The following is a 12,366-nucleotide window of genomic DNA, read 5'->3' as shown; positions in this document are numbered from 1 at the left end:
TCTCTGCCACTGGCCCACAGCACTGGACAATTCTGCCTGATATTCCTCATTATAAAAACTTTTACTCTACAAACCCAGGATACAATGTGAGGTCACTGCAATTGTTAAGTATATCAACCTCAATTATTCACTCAGGAGTTGAGAAGAGATGAGAGGCCATCCCATGGCCCTCGGGTGCCACTGTCGGGTGGGCTCTGCCAGGACTTCCTGTATTATTACCCGGTTCTCACAGGCCCCACCCCAGTGAAGAGCTGTGAGAATGTTTTGGGTCTCTAGGCATCCATGTAAACTCAGACCCCGCAGCCAACTAGCTCTCAGAATGTCTGGCTCCCTGCCGTTTTCCACAGAGCGCGATCACCTGAGTGATTCTACCTATGTCAAAGGGTTCCCAGCTTGCATGTTGACTTGTGGGCAGGGACCGCACCCCAAAGGTGGTTTTCTATGGAGGCAACAGTTCTCAGACTTCACTTCTCCATTCTAACATTTCCTTTTAAATTACAGTTATTACTTAGCTGGCTGTCATCTAAGGCAGAGGTCAGCAGATCAAAGCCAGATGCAGCCTAGTTCCATTTTTGTAAATAAGGTTTTATTCGAACACAGTTGTGCTGGGGCTGTGTATCCTTTCCTTGCCTATCTGGTAGGGAAACTGAGGCATGTCCACAATGCTGAGTGTTGCCCATCACCTTTTCTAGCCTTTGAAGTTCTACCCTTCCTCACCCATGAATTTGTCCCATCCCCTCAGTCTTTGCTAAAGTGACAAATCCTATATAAACGTTTCCCCAAATTAGTGAATTTTTGCTTATCCAATTTTTACCTCCTGGATCAAGCATCCTCTAAGCTGAATCCAAGGAGTACTCCCTTGACTTTCACCAGAGTACGTGCAAGAGAGCTGTCTTGTATCTTTTGGTTCTTTTTTGTTATCTTTTCTTGCCCTGTCAGCCCTATCTTGACTGCAGCTGGCTGTCCAGGAGTGTAACTGTATCAGTCTGCTAGCAAGAGTAGAAATGGGGGCAGCTCTTTGGGGGGACACTTGTACTTTTTAGGGGAAGAAGATTCTGGACCATCATCCAGAATGGCCAAAATGCCGGTTCCTACAAGGGAAAGGGGCCATGCACGGATGCCCAGAGAGAGGGGTGGCAGCCTTCCAGGGTTGACGTCAATACAGGGCTTCCCCGTTGTGAAGGCTGCTTGGTGTCTCTGGAATTCTGAGATCCTCATAGGTGGGTCTAAGATTGCCTTTCATCATGGATGTCCGTCAGCTACAGGGGAGAAAGACATCTGCCTCTGGAGGCCGTGTAGTTCCTGCCCTCAGCTGTTATGTGCGTGTTAACAGCTCTCATTTTTCTTCATAGATGTCAAAGCACCTTCCACAGCCAGCCGATCCTGCCACGTGTGCCACCATGTTCTCCCCACATTTCTAAGTGTTTCTATCATCACACCCACCCAGCATTTCCCTCCAAACGGACCTTTACAAAGGTCGCCATCAATCATGCGTCATCCCTGGGACTTGCATCTTCAGCCAGGAACCACGCGTGTACTCTGGTGAAGGTGAGCTGGTTTCATGACTTCACCTTCCCATCTGTTTCTTCAGGACCCTCTTAGTATCACTCATGTTGATCCAGATCCACGGAGAAGCAGACATCAAGAGAGGGTTAAATTATGCAAAAAAATATGTATTTATGAAGATACCTGTGAGCAAGGAATTAGGGAAAAAGCCAGAAAAAGCTGGGAAAGATGTCAAACTGTGAGGCAAGGATGAACCCAGGTGAAGGCTAGAGAGAGGGAAAGTAGGGTGAAATCATCCTAGGTTTCCAGGCAATCCAAGGAAAGTTCACCTAAAGGGGCAGGGAGCTCTTGAGTCTAAGTTGGTCAAAGGGGAGATCTATGTCCCCCCAGAGTGTCTGCCATGGAATCGTCACTACCACTTTCAGCGGCTGGTGGGTGGGCAGCGTGTGGGAGTGGTGGCCTTGCCTCAAATGCTGGAATGGATTTTGAAGTGCAGCATCTGGGGCCTCAGCAGGAGGTCTGCGAGGCACAATTTATGGATACCATATCGATTCCATGAAAATTTGATCACATCCCAAGGTGTTTTTTTTTTTTTAATTTAGAAACTGATGGGCTGATTCTAAATGCATATTGAAACACGAAGGACTTAGAACACCAAAAACAACTTGGAGGAAGAGCTAAGTTGGAGGGCTCCATGATTTAAATTCAAGACTTGCTATGAGGTAAAGCCACAGCAATTATATATACATATAAGTGAGTGAAATCAGTCTACCAGTGTAGCATCCAGAATGCATGTATGTCTATTGGCTTTTCAAAAGGTACAAGGATTACTTATCAAAAGAAAAGACAATTCCTTTAAACACCTAAAGTGGGGAAAATTAAATGCCGATATGCAAAATACTTTGACCCTTACCTCACAAAAATACTAAAATTAACTCAATCACCGATCTCAGTGAAAAATGAAAATTCTAGACAAGAATATGAGGTCATCTTTGTAAATCTGGTATACACAAAGATGTCTTAGTACATGATAAAAATCACAAACTGCAAAGGAAAAGTTTAATAAATTGGAGTTCATCAAGGCTTAAACTGTGCTTTGGAAAATACAGGTAGGAATGCCCCTCATACATAAAATGGGCATCATTCCAAATAAGAACAATAGGTTTACAATGGAGTCCAGATTTTCACTGGATTGTATCTTATATTGAACCATCACATTGGAAATTCAATGAATCTACCTTTAGTGATAACCATTCAAATTCTAGGAAAAAACTAGTTACTTTCCGAGCTGCCTTAATCCACTGTTAGATTTTACGAAATCTGGAGACAGGGAATATTGTATGACCTCCAGATATTCTTTCCTAACTATGATTTCTTTCAATAATGTCAGGGAGCCGAAGCTTAGAGTTTTTGACGTGGACAGAGATACATGCTACTGGCATGAACACAGACTTCCCCAGACTTGAGCATATTGTTCAGTTGAGCTGGGGGTAGAAATAACCTGTTTGTGAAAGCCAAGAACTCTAACAAGAAAGAATCTGCTAGCTTTGCCTTTAAGTGATATCCTCCCTTTGCGTTTTCCACAGAAAGAATCCACAGGAGTTAATGGCTTTGGGCTGTTACCCTCTGCACGGCTTCCCTGAGACTGAGGTTCTTGAGCCAGTTGTATGCTTTCTGGAGGTTTAAGGATATTAAATAATGAAGATGTGCCAAAACAAGTCTCTAAAGATAGTGATAAATTTAAATGTTAATAATTAATAACTTATTATGTGTTAATAATTCATAAATCTTATCAGTGTGTCTACGACTGTGTGTTTATCTCCAAGTCAAGGTAATGTCAGAGTCAACATTCAGAGCCATGTCCAAACATGAGGCCCTGGACAAATGTCACCCCTGCAGCTGCCCATCCCACCCCCTATATACCCTGTCTTTCTCAGGTAACATTTAACTGGGGCCAGCACAGTCCCGCGAAATGTGAATGGATGATGATTTCTGCATACCAGAGCTCTTCCAAATGCTGTATGTGTATTAACTCACTCACCTTGTGTACACGTAGTAAGAGCGAGACTAAGGCTACATGGTGAACAATATTCGGTTAAGGAAAACAAGGTGGAGCCACTAGTAACTTGTCCAAGATCATGGGCTATAAGTGGTCGAGCCAGCTCCAAAGTCCCTGCTCTGAGCCATTGTGTTTTAGCTTGAATTGCACAAGGCAGTCATGCGTGACCTGCAAAATGGCAAGGTCACATGGCTCAGCTGCATACACCGCGTACCTGGGCTCACACTGCGGTGTGGGAATACGTATAGAAGGGGCAGCGCTCCTCTTCCCCTGGAGACTACACATCAGCCTTTTATCTGGAGTTGACAAATGCAGAACTTGTGTCTGAGTTCTTTTTGCTCCAGGGCAAAGACATTTTAAAATTCATCTCTCCACGGAGAGGAGGTGGAAGCTCAGCAAAGCCCAGGAAGGCTTAACAGAAGGAACAACTTTCTAAGGAGGAGCACTGTCTGGGGGAGCCGCTCCAGGAGGCCCCTTTGGAGGTCAGACACACTAGCATCCGGAAGTCCAGGGATGTCTGCCTTCTTCTTGCAAATCGACCAGCACTGGAGTCGAGCGTCCAGAAAAGCCCTGCCTCCCCACCTGTGCCATTTTACTACAGAGGCTGTCTTTCTTTGCCATCTAGAAAACAAAGATAGGGGATTCAGTAGAAATATGGGGAGGGTCCTTTTGCTCCAGTTGAAAATGCTCATGATCTCTTAAGAAATTTAGAAAGAAGTAATGTCACAACTTCAAGAAAGCCCATATTAAAGGTCTTTAAAATAGTGTTGCCTGTGCCCACAGAGGCAAGCTCCTTTGTTGTCTGGACGGCTTACAAGACAGCCCTGATTTCTGTCCTTTGGACAGAGCCCAGGGAATTCTTCAGACATTGGGCATGGGGAGTTAGTAGTCTGAATTCACTCTCAATTGACTCAGCGGAGGTAATCTGATGGTGACCAGTCTCCTGATTTGCATTTTATCGATTCACTTTGCTTACCTGTGTTCACCCTGATAACAGGATGTAGCCAGCCAAGTCTGCGTGTCTCTGACTTCAGCTGGAAACCGACATTTGCTCCTGCCAGGATTCGGTACTCCGTAAATCAGCTCACTCGGTTCCTCCTGCCAAGCGGGATCAGCAGTATGAGCAGTGCCTGAAACAGCAAAATCAAACTGTCCTGTGGCTGCACAGACAGAAGCAGAGCATGGTCTCCCTTGAGTCCTGGGCGGCATTTTGCAGTGTGCAACATTTTGCTCCTTTCCACACCATCTCCTCACACAGCTTCCCCCCAGCTGAACGAGGGTGGGAACCGTCGCACTTACTGTGAAATTTGGTTTCCCGATTATAGCTTGTAATGATCATTCAGCTCAGCGGATCGGATCCCACTTTTCAAGTCATTTTCTGCAGGCACGAATGTGTTTGTCCCTCGCTTACTCTGAGCAGTGGGGCGTTCAGCTGGAAGGGTCAGATTGGAAGGAATTTCTTTGATTTCCCTTTGATGTTACCAAAGGGAGAGAGGATTTTCTGCATCTTTCTGCGTGCTCCTTGACAGTGTGGAGGTCCAGTTTTCAGCTTCGAATTCCCCGACCAGTCGGCTGGCTTATTCCCCAGGCTGGAAATTCTGAGCTGTGCCTCAACCACGAATCAGTACCCTATTCCCAGCTTTTTCTGTGCTTTTTGATGACAAACAGAAACAGCTACTAGAGTCTCCCATCCAGCAGTAGTGACCGAGGTGGGGGGCATCGGGGCCACCCACCCAGCCTTTTCTGGTCAGTGATCTGTACAGCTCCCTTCCAGTCAGGCCTTCCTTTTCTAATGTGGAACGGTGCACACCCACCCCAAGGTAGGTGCCAGGGTCCCCATCCCTTTGGTTCACTACCTCCAGGCATTGGAATAGTAACTTCCAGGTCCCCAGATGAGTTTCCCTGTGCAATGCTATTCACTGTCTCTCCTTCAGAATTTCCCTTAATAGAGTTTGCACTCCAAGCTGCTGCCTGGTCCTCATCATAGGAGAATTTTTAGTGTTCAACAACAAAGACAAAAAAAAAAAAAAAAAAAAAAAAAAAAAAAAAGAAAAAAAAAAAAAAAGAAAAAAAAAAAAAAAGAAAAAAAAAAAAAAAGAAAAAAAAAAAAAAAGAAAAAAAAAAAAAAAGAAAAAAAAAAAAAAAGAAAAAAAAAAAAAAAGAAAAAAAAAAAAAAAGAAAAAAAAAAAAAAAAAAAAAAAAAAAAAAAAAAAAAAAAAAAAAAGGAAAGAAAGAAAGAAAATCTGTCGCAACCTCCTGTTCCTAGGCAGGTCAAACAGTTTCCAAGAGGAGAAAACAGCAAATATTAAATGGATGCCTGCAAACATCTTAAAATGAAGTCCAAGAAGCAGACATTATTTCCTTGTGTTGACACATGTCTAAGAAACTGCCACACCCCAAGGCCACATCTCTGTTTCTGGGCAGCTGGCCTCACTGGAGGATGTGTCTAAGACCATATTTTGTGATATTGCACTAATACTTTCACGTCTTCTTTTCACATCCAGATCACATTAGAAGCCCATTTAGTTTATTCAGATAAGTGTAACACATTCAGTCCCAGGTCTCTGGTTACTAGTGGCATTTGTGCCTGCCCGAGCATCCTAACTCACGCCTCTGCTTCTGTCATCACACATTTATGGACATACTGAACTGTGATTTTTACTTTCTAACCTGGGGCTTTTCGACTTTCCTAAAGGGGAAAATTCAGATGTTAGTGCCAGATCATATGCTCTCGAATTAACCATACAAGGAAACAATAGGGAGCAAGAATAAATGAAATAACAGAAGCCAGGTGAGATAATTAAAACCATCTTAATCCCTTCACACTGCGAGAAGATGTCAGCTCATTTCTCTCATTTTCTTCCTTTTAACTGCGTAAACCTCAGTCCCTACTTCATTTCAAATAGCTTTTCCTGTTACAGCTCATTCCACAGATGTGAATCAGTGGAATGAATTGTTTTGCTTGAGGCTTTTAGTATGGCAGTAATCTGCTTCTCAGAAGATGGGAAATAGAGGGGGAAAAATGTAGCCAAGAGCATCCACCCTACAATGCCAGGTTGGGAATAAAACATGCAGAATGGAGAAGATTCTATTGTAACCACGTGTCGGTATTATCTCTGAATCCCACTGGAAAGGGGAGGGGAGAAATGCTGTCAAGAATCACTTGTGTATGAAAGTGAAGTGAAAGCAGTCTTTTTCAAACTTTTGTTTAAGGTGAATTTAGTGCAGTCGTTCAGGAAGTCACACAGAAGATGAGTCCAAAGGGAGTGAGGTCCCAAGTCATGTGACACATTGAATCTCCGCTGCGAAGAAAGGACCTGGAGAGCTCAGATACAGGATGAGGGAAAAGAATCCACGTGTCTGTACTGGGCCTGTGGTGTAGTGGAAAGAGCAACTCAAATGAGACTATCTCTAGTGTGTTAGCCGTCTATTACTATTGCAAAATACCTGAGGTAGTCAATTTAGAAAGAGAAAGGTTTATTTTGGTTCACAGTTTTGGAGGTTGCAGTCCACGGAAACTTGGCCCAGTTGATTTTGGGCCTGTGGTGAGGGAGCGCATCATGGTTGGAGCATGTGGTACAGGGAGTCCATTCACATTATGGCTGAAAATGAAAAGAGAAAAGAAAATGGCTGGGTTCCCAATATCCCCAATGAGGGCACTTACAAAATCACCTAACTTCCTCCCACCAGGTTCCACATCCTTCACTGGCTTCTAATGGTGCCACAGACTGGGGACCCAGACTTTGGGGAATTAGGAAGACCCAAAGTACAGTCTGTAGACCATACCAGCAGCTCTCAGCCTCAGCCATCTCTGAGGATTTTCCCTGTAGTCCAACAAAACAAGGGAGTGAGTTGCCTTTGAAAGGTCTAAACGTGGAGAGGGCACTGAAGGTGAACTCAGAAAATATGATTTTTCAAAGTCCTCATTCAGTTTGGAAAATCTTTTTTTGGTTTACATTTTAAGTGCAGACAATAGTAGAGGATAGAAAAATAAACTGGAGATTAACAGGATGGCAAGGAAAAAAAGATTCTTTTTCTTTTTGTTCTCAACAATTTCAGAAAACTCTGAGATTTGTTTTTGTTTTTAAATAAAAGTTCCAGAGAATAGCAGCTAGAATCGCTTTTCTAAGAGCACATCTGGTCATACCATTCTTCTGTTTAAATCCCACAGTGGTTTTTGATGCCTTCAGGGAAAAAAATCTGAATTCCTTAAATAGCAAGCATGGGCCTCTATGGTGTGCCTGTCTGACCTTCTCACGCCACCTCCCACACCTGGGGCATCCTGTCCTGCACACCTCTCTCCCACACTCGCCCCTGTGGTGAGCTCTGTGGTCTTTACCACCAAGAAGCTGCCTGGGGCAGGCATCAAAAGGGGCAGAGTGGCCTCCAGAGTGGTCATCCTGTTGGTAAATCCCTTTTCTTGTGTACGCATGGGCACATGTCTTCCTTCTGGGAGTCTTCAGCACCAAGAGTTTTGCCTGGAGAGTCACTGGGCACAGAAATAAATGTTCACTTATGTAAAGCAAAGGAAAGAAATTAATATTGATTATATAACTTACCTCAGGCTCTGCCAATTTCAGTTGTACAAATGCGGCTTTTATTGTTTTGTGTCACATTTGTGAATCGCTTGTAATAGTATTTACTTAATTATTTTCCTTTAATTAAAAGACTCATTTTTTAACACCTAAAGGCAATTTAGGAGAAAATGTTTTGTCACTATATTAGAAATTCCACAAAGGCAGGAAGTGAGGTTGTTAACTAGTGAATGCCCAGCGTTTTGACTTGATCCTAACACAAAGTAAGTATCCTACAATGGTTAAGTGGATGAGTAGAAAATGAATATGGTTACATGAATGATAAGTTCAAAAACTTACAGAACATTTCCAGTACCATCATCGGCCCTGAGTCTGTGATTATGCCTCCCCGCTTTTAAGGCAGATACCAGGTTTACATAATGTTAGGACTTTTTGGAATCAAATCAAGAATTCCTCTTCGATTACATAAAGGATGGAAAGAGATTCATAGTGGTTAGTTCTTACTAGGTAGCTTATTGCTATTTCACCCCCAGTGACTCAACAATGATGAGCTCTCTCTCCTTTGAGGAAACATCACCTTTTGTCTCCCCTTCACATTCTCCCTCTTCCTCTGGGAAAGCTGACCAGTTCCGAGTTCCAGCCCATTAGGACACTAAAACTAAAACTAAAACTCATTTAAATGCGAATGTTAATGGATGGTAATGGCTAAATTAGTGGGAGGAAATCCCTGAGAGGATCATCCCTGTGTGTATTAATTTTAAGTCCCAGTGCACTAAAAGGAAAATTGCCCAAAGGCACCTTGAGGTTCACAGAGGAAAAAAATCTGCGTGTTTTCCTCCTTGAAGTTGGAAAGAAGAAAAGATTCAGTATGATCTACCCTCAGAAACGAAACAGACAACAAAAGACGGAATCTGACAGATCGTCTAAGAAGGTAACTGTGAAAACCCTGGATCTTCTTCTAACTGGTTGTTTTTGTGCTATTTTCACCCCCAATTAGTTTATCTTGACAGGGAACAACAATAACCACCACAAAAATATTTTTCATTTTAAAAAGTCTATGCTTCTATTCACATTGTATTACAACAGACACTTGGAGGATGAAATTCCAAATGGGTTGGGGTGGGGAGCATCTCCTGTAGGACCACTGACTTCCCCTGAGATTTCTCCTTCCCTTTGGGGGAGGTCCTTCCTTCAGTTACTGCTCCTGTAACATCACATGGCAAACACAGGTCCCTCGATTTTCCTCTATACAGCTGGGAAGGACTGAAGTATACTAAAGAAGGGGAAAACAAAGGAAAATAAATATTTGGAATAGAAGAACTCTATATAAGAACCCTAGCAGCAATACAAAGCACAACATGTGTGAAACAGCCTCCGGGGGAGACGTAAACACGTGGAAGGACCAAGAAGACAGACCGAACACGGAGTGGAGGATGTTCGAGTTACCTAAAATGAGTACGTGTATTTACAAAGCAACAGCAACAAAAACTAAGGGAAACCTACTCTGTCCCCACAGGACTACCTTCACGTCCTCACATCTAAAACAAGGAAATGGCTCTTGCTAAAAACAAAGCACAACAATAACACTGAAATTAAACAAACAAAAAACTCAAGAGATTCCGATCTTAAAGCATGTTCTCCCACATGACCCAGCTGTGCCGGATGGGGGTGTCTCCCACATTTCCCTAAGACAGCTGTGGCAAATCTTTGGCACGCCTGCGGCAGCAGCGGGCACACGCACAGAGGCCTCCCGCCCGGCTGAATGGCCCTAACAGCTAGCATAAGCCATGCGCATGCTCAGAAAGCCTTGGCATCGCCAGGCGGATGACGTCATGATCTGCTTGACCACGCCCCCTATCTGTAAAGATTTGCCGTCACTGTCCTAGAGTTCGCTCTCTGCTCAGTGCTCACCCTTGCTTAACTGTGCACCATTTGCTTTTCCCTTCTCAGCAGAACCTGTTAGGAATGCTTGGTAGAGAGGAGCCACGGTGCAGTCTACTCAAGATCTTCTCCGAGGAGGACTGAATTTGTGGCTCAGGGGAGACAGTGGCTGCCCAAAAGTTGTGAGGTTTGAAGGCAGAAAGAAAAGATCTCAGCCATTCCCAAGTGTGTCTTCACGTGGACTGCACAGGCACCCAAATGCTGGCCTGACTTGCAGCTTTGGAGTGAAGTTCTAGATACTCAGATAAGTGCAGGCAGAATCTAAGAGAGGCTCAGTGCCGAGGCGATGCTCTAGCCTTCCTGGTAAATGCCAAAGCCACATCTCGGTTCGTGTCTACGGCCTGAACTCCCTTTTCAGCTTTCTCACAGCTCTCCAGGACTCATCATTCACTTTTATGCGTTCATTTATTCACCATGGAAATATGGAGGAGTGTTGGCTTAGCACTGTGCCCCAAGGATGCATTAGTGAGAAAAGCAGGTGTTCTCATCCTCACAGAAAGAAGGCAGACATGAAATAGCCAATTATGCAAAACAGAAATTACTATCAATTATCTATGCAGTAATTATATATTATGCAGCTCCTCTGTGCTAAGTATTATGTGCAATGCTGAGAATGAAGTGATTGATAGAAACATCACAGTCTATGCCTTCATGATACTTACAGTCAAATCAAATGTAGCATAAGGGAAGGTAAAATTCCATGTGAGGTAAGTGCTACAAAGGGAAAAGAATCTATGAAATGTATCAAAATAAATAAAGTCACATTGATTTCTGATGGATATGCACCATACAATGATTGAAGTTATGACACTAATAATAGAGTGTAAGGAGCAAGTAAATGTAAATTATTTATATGTAAGTAAATTTATGTGGTTATCAATGTAAAATAATAATCTATTGTAATGCTAAAATGTGTTATTTAATACTTGATATTATCACAAAGTAAAAACTAGAAGATACACAAATGAGAAAGAAATCAAAGCATAGCAGTATAAAAATGTTAAATCAAAAAAGTGACAAAAAAGAGACAAAAGAGGAGCAAAGGAATACATTCTTCCTTAATTATTTTAAATGTAAAAACATTAAATTTTCCAATCAAAAGACAGAGAGTAGCTAAATGGATATGTAAAAAGTCCAACTATGTACTACCTACAAGAAATTCAGCTTTAAATTGAGGCACATTGAGGCAATACTCTTAAGTGAAGAAAATAGGACAGATGTGTAAATACCAAATAGTTTCTCTGGTGTGAGAAACTAAAAGTGTAAATGGGGATCAAAAGGTATAGTAGATAATATGAAATAGCAAGAAAAGATCCAAAGGGGAAATGGGAGGGGTTGGGGAAGGAAAGAAGGGAATAGACTTAATAAGAGATAAGGAAAAAATGGAAACAAAGTCTTTGTAAATAGGGAGGGGTGGAAGGGTTGAAGGAAGGGCAGGGAAATGAGGAAAATATAAGAACCAAGATATGTTATGTAAAGGTACAAATTTCCAATGATGAATGTCATTGTACTGTATACCTAAAGTGTACCAATAAAATTAATTAAAGTAAAGAAATTCACCTTTAAGGATACAAACCAGACAGAAGTGAAGAAATATAAAAAGTTACTCCATGCATACAGTAGCCAAAAGTGAGCAAGGGTGATGTACAAACATAGGATAAAATAGGCTTTAGGGAAAAAACTATAAAGTGAAACAGGTTATTACATAATCCACAGAAGTTCAATTAATCAAGAGGATGTAATGACTATAAATGTGCATGCACCAGACTTTAGAGCACTTAACTATATAAAGCAAGCATTAATAGATCTGAAGAGAGAAACAGATAACAACATAATAAAAGTATGAGACATCAGTAGCCCATTTTCAACAATGGGCAGATAATCCAGAGATAACCAAAAAGAAAGCAGTGAGCTTGGGCAACAAATTAGACCAGATGACCCTAAAAGACACATACGGAGCATTCTATTGAACTCTCATACAGTCAATACATTCTTCGCAAGTGTGCATGGTGCACTCTCCATGATATATAATACGCTAGGCCATAAAACAAGTTGCAATGAATTTAAGAAGATTAAAATCATATCAAGTATCCTTTCTGACCACAGTGGTATGAATCTAAGAATCAATAACAAAAAGAAAATTGAAAAATTCACAAGTATGTAAAAATTCAGTAATACATTTCTGGGCAACCAGTTGGTCAAAGAAAAAAAAAATCAAAACATAAATTTAGGGCCGGGGATTTAGCTCAGTGGTTCTGCCGCCTGCCTCATAAGAGCAAGGACCCAAGTTCAATCCCTGGTACCAAAAAAAAAAAAAAAAAAAAA

This window comes from Fukomys damarensis, unplaced genomic scaffold (assembly GCF_012274545.1).
Source record: "Fukomys damarensis isolate Sample0158 unplaced genomic scaffold, DMR_v1.0_HiC HiC_scaffold_19, whole genome shotgun sequence".
Taxonomy (NCBI): Eukaryota; Metazoa; Chordata; class Mammalia; order Rodentia; family Bathyergidae; genus Fukomys; species Fukomys damarensis.
The sequence above is the reverse complement of the archived record's forward strand: the minus strand, read 5'-3'. Positions refer to the sequence as shown.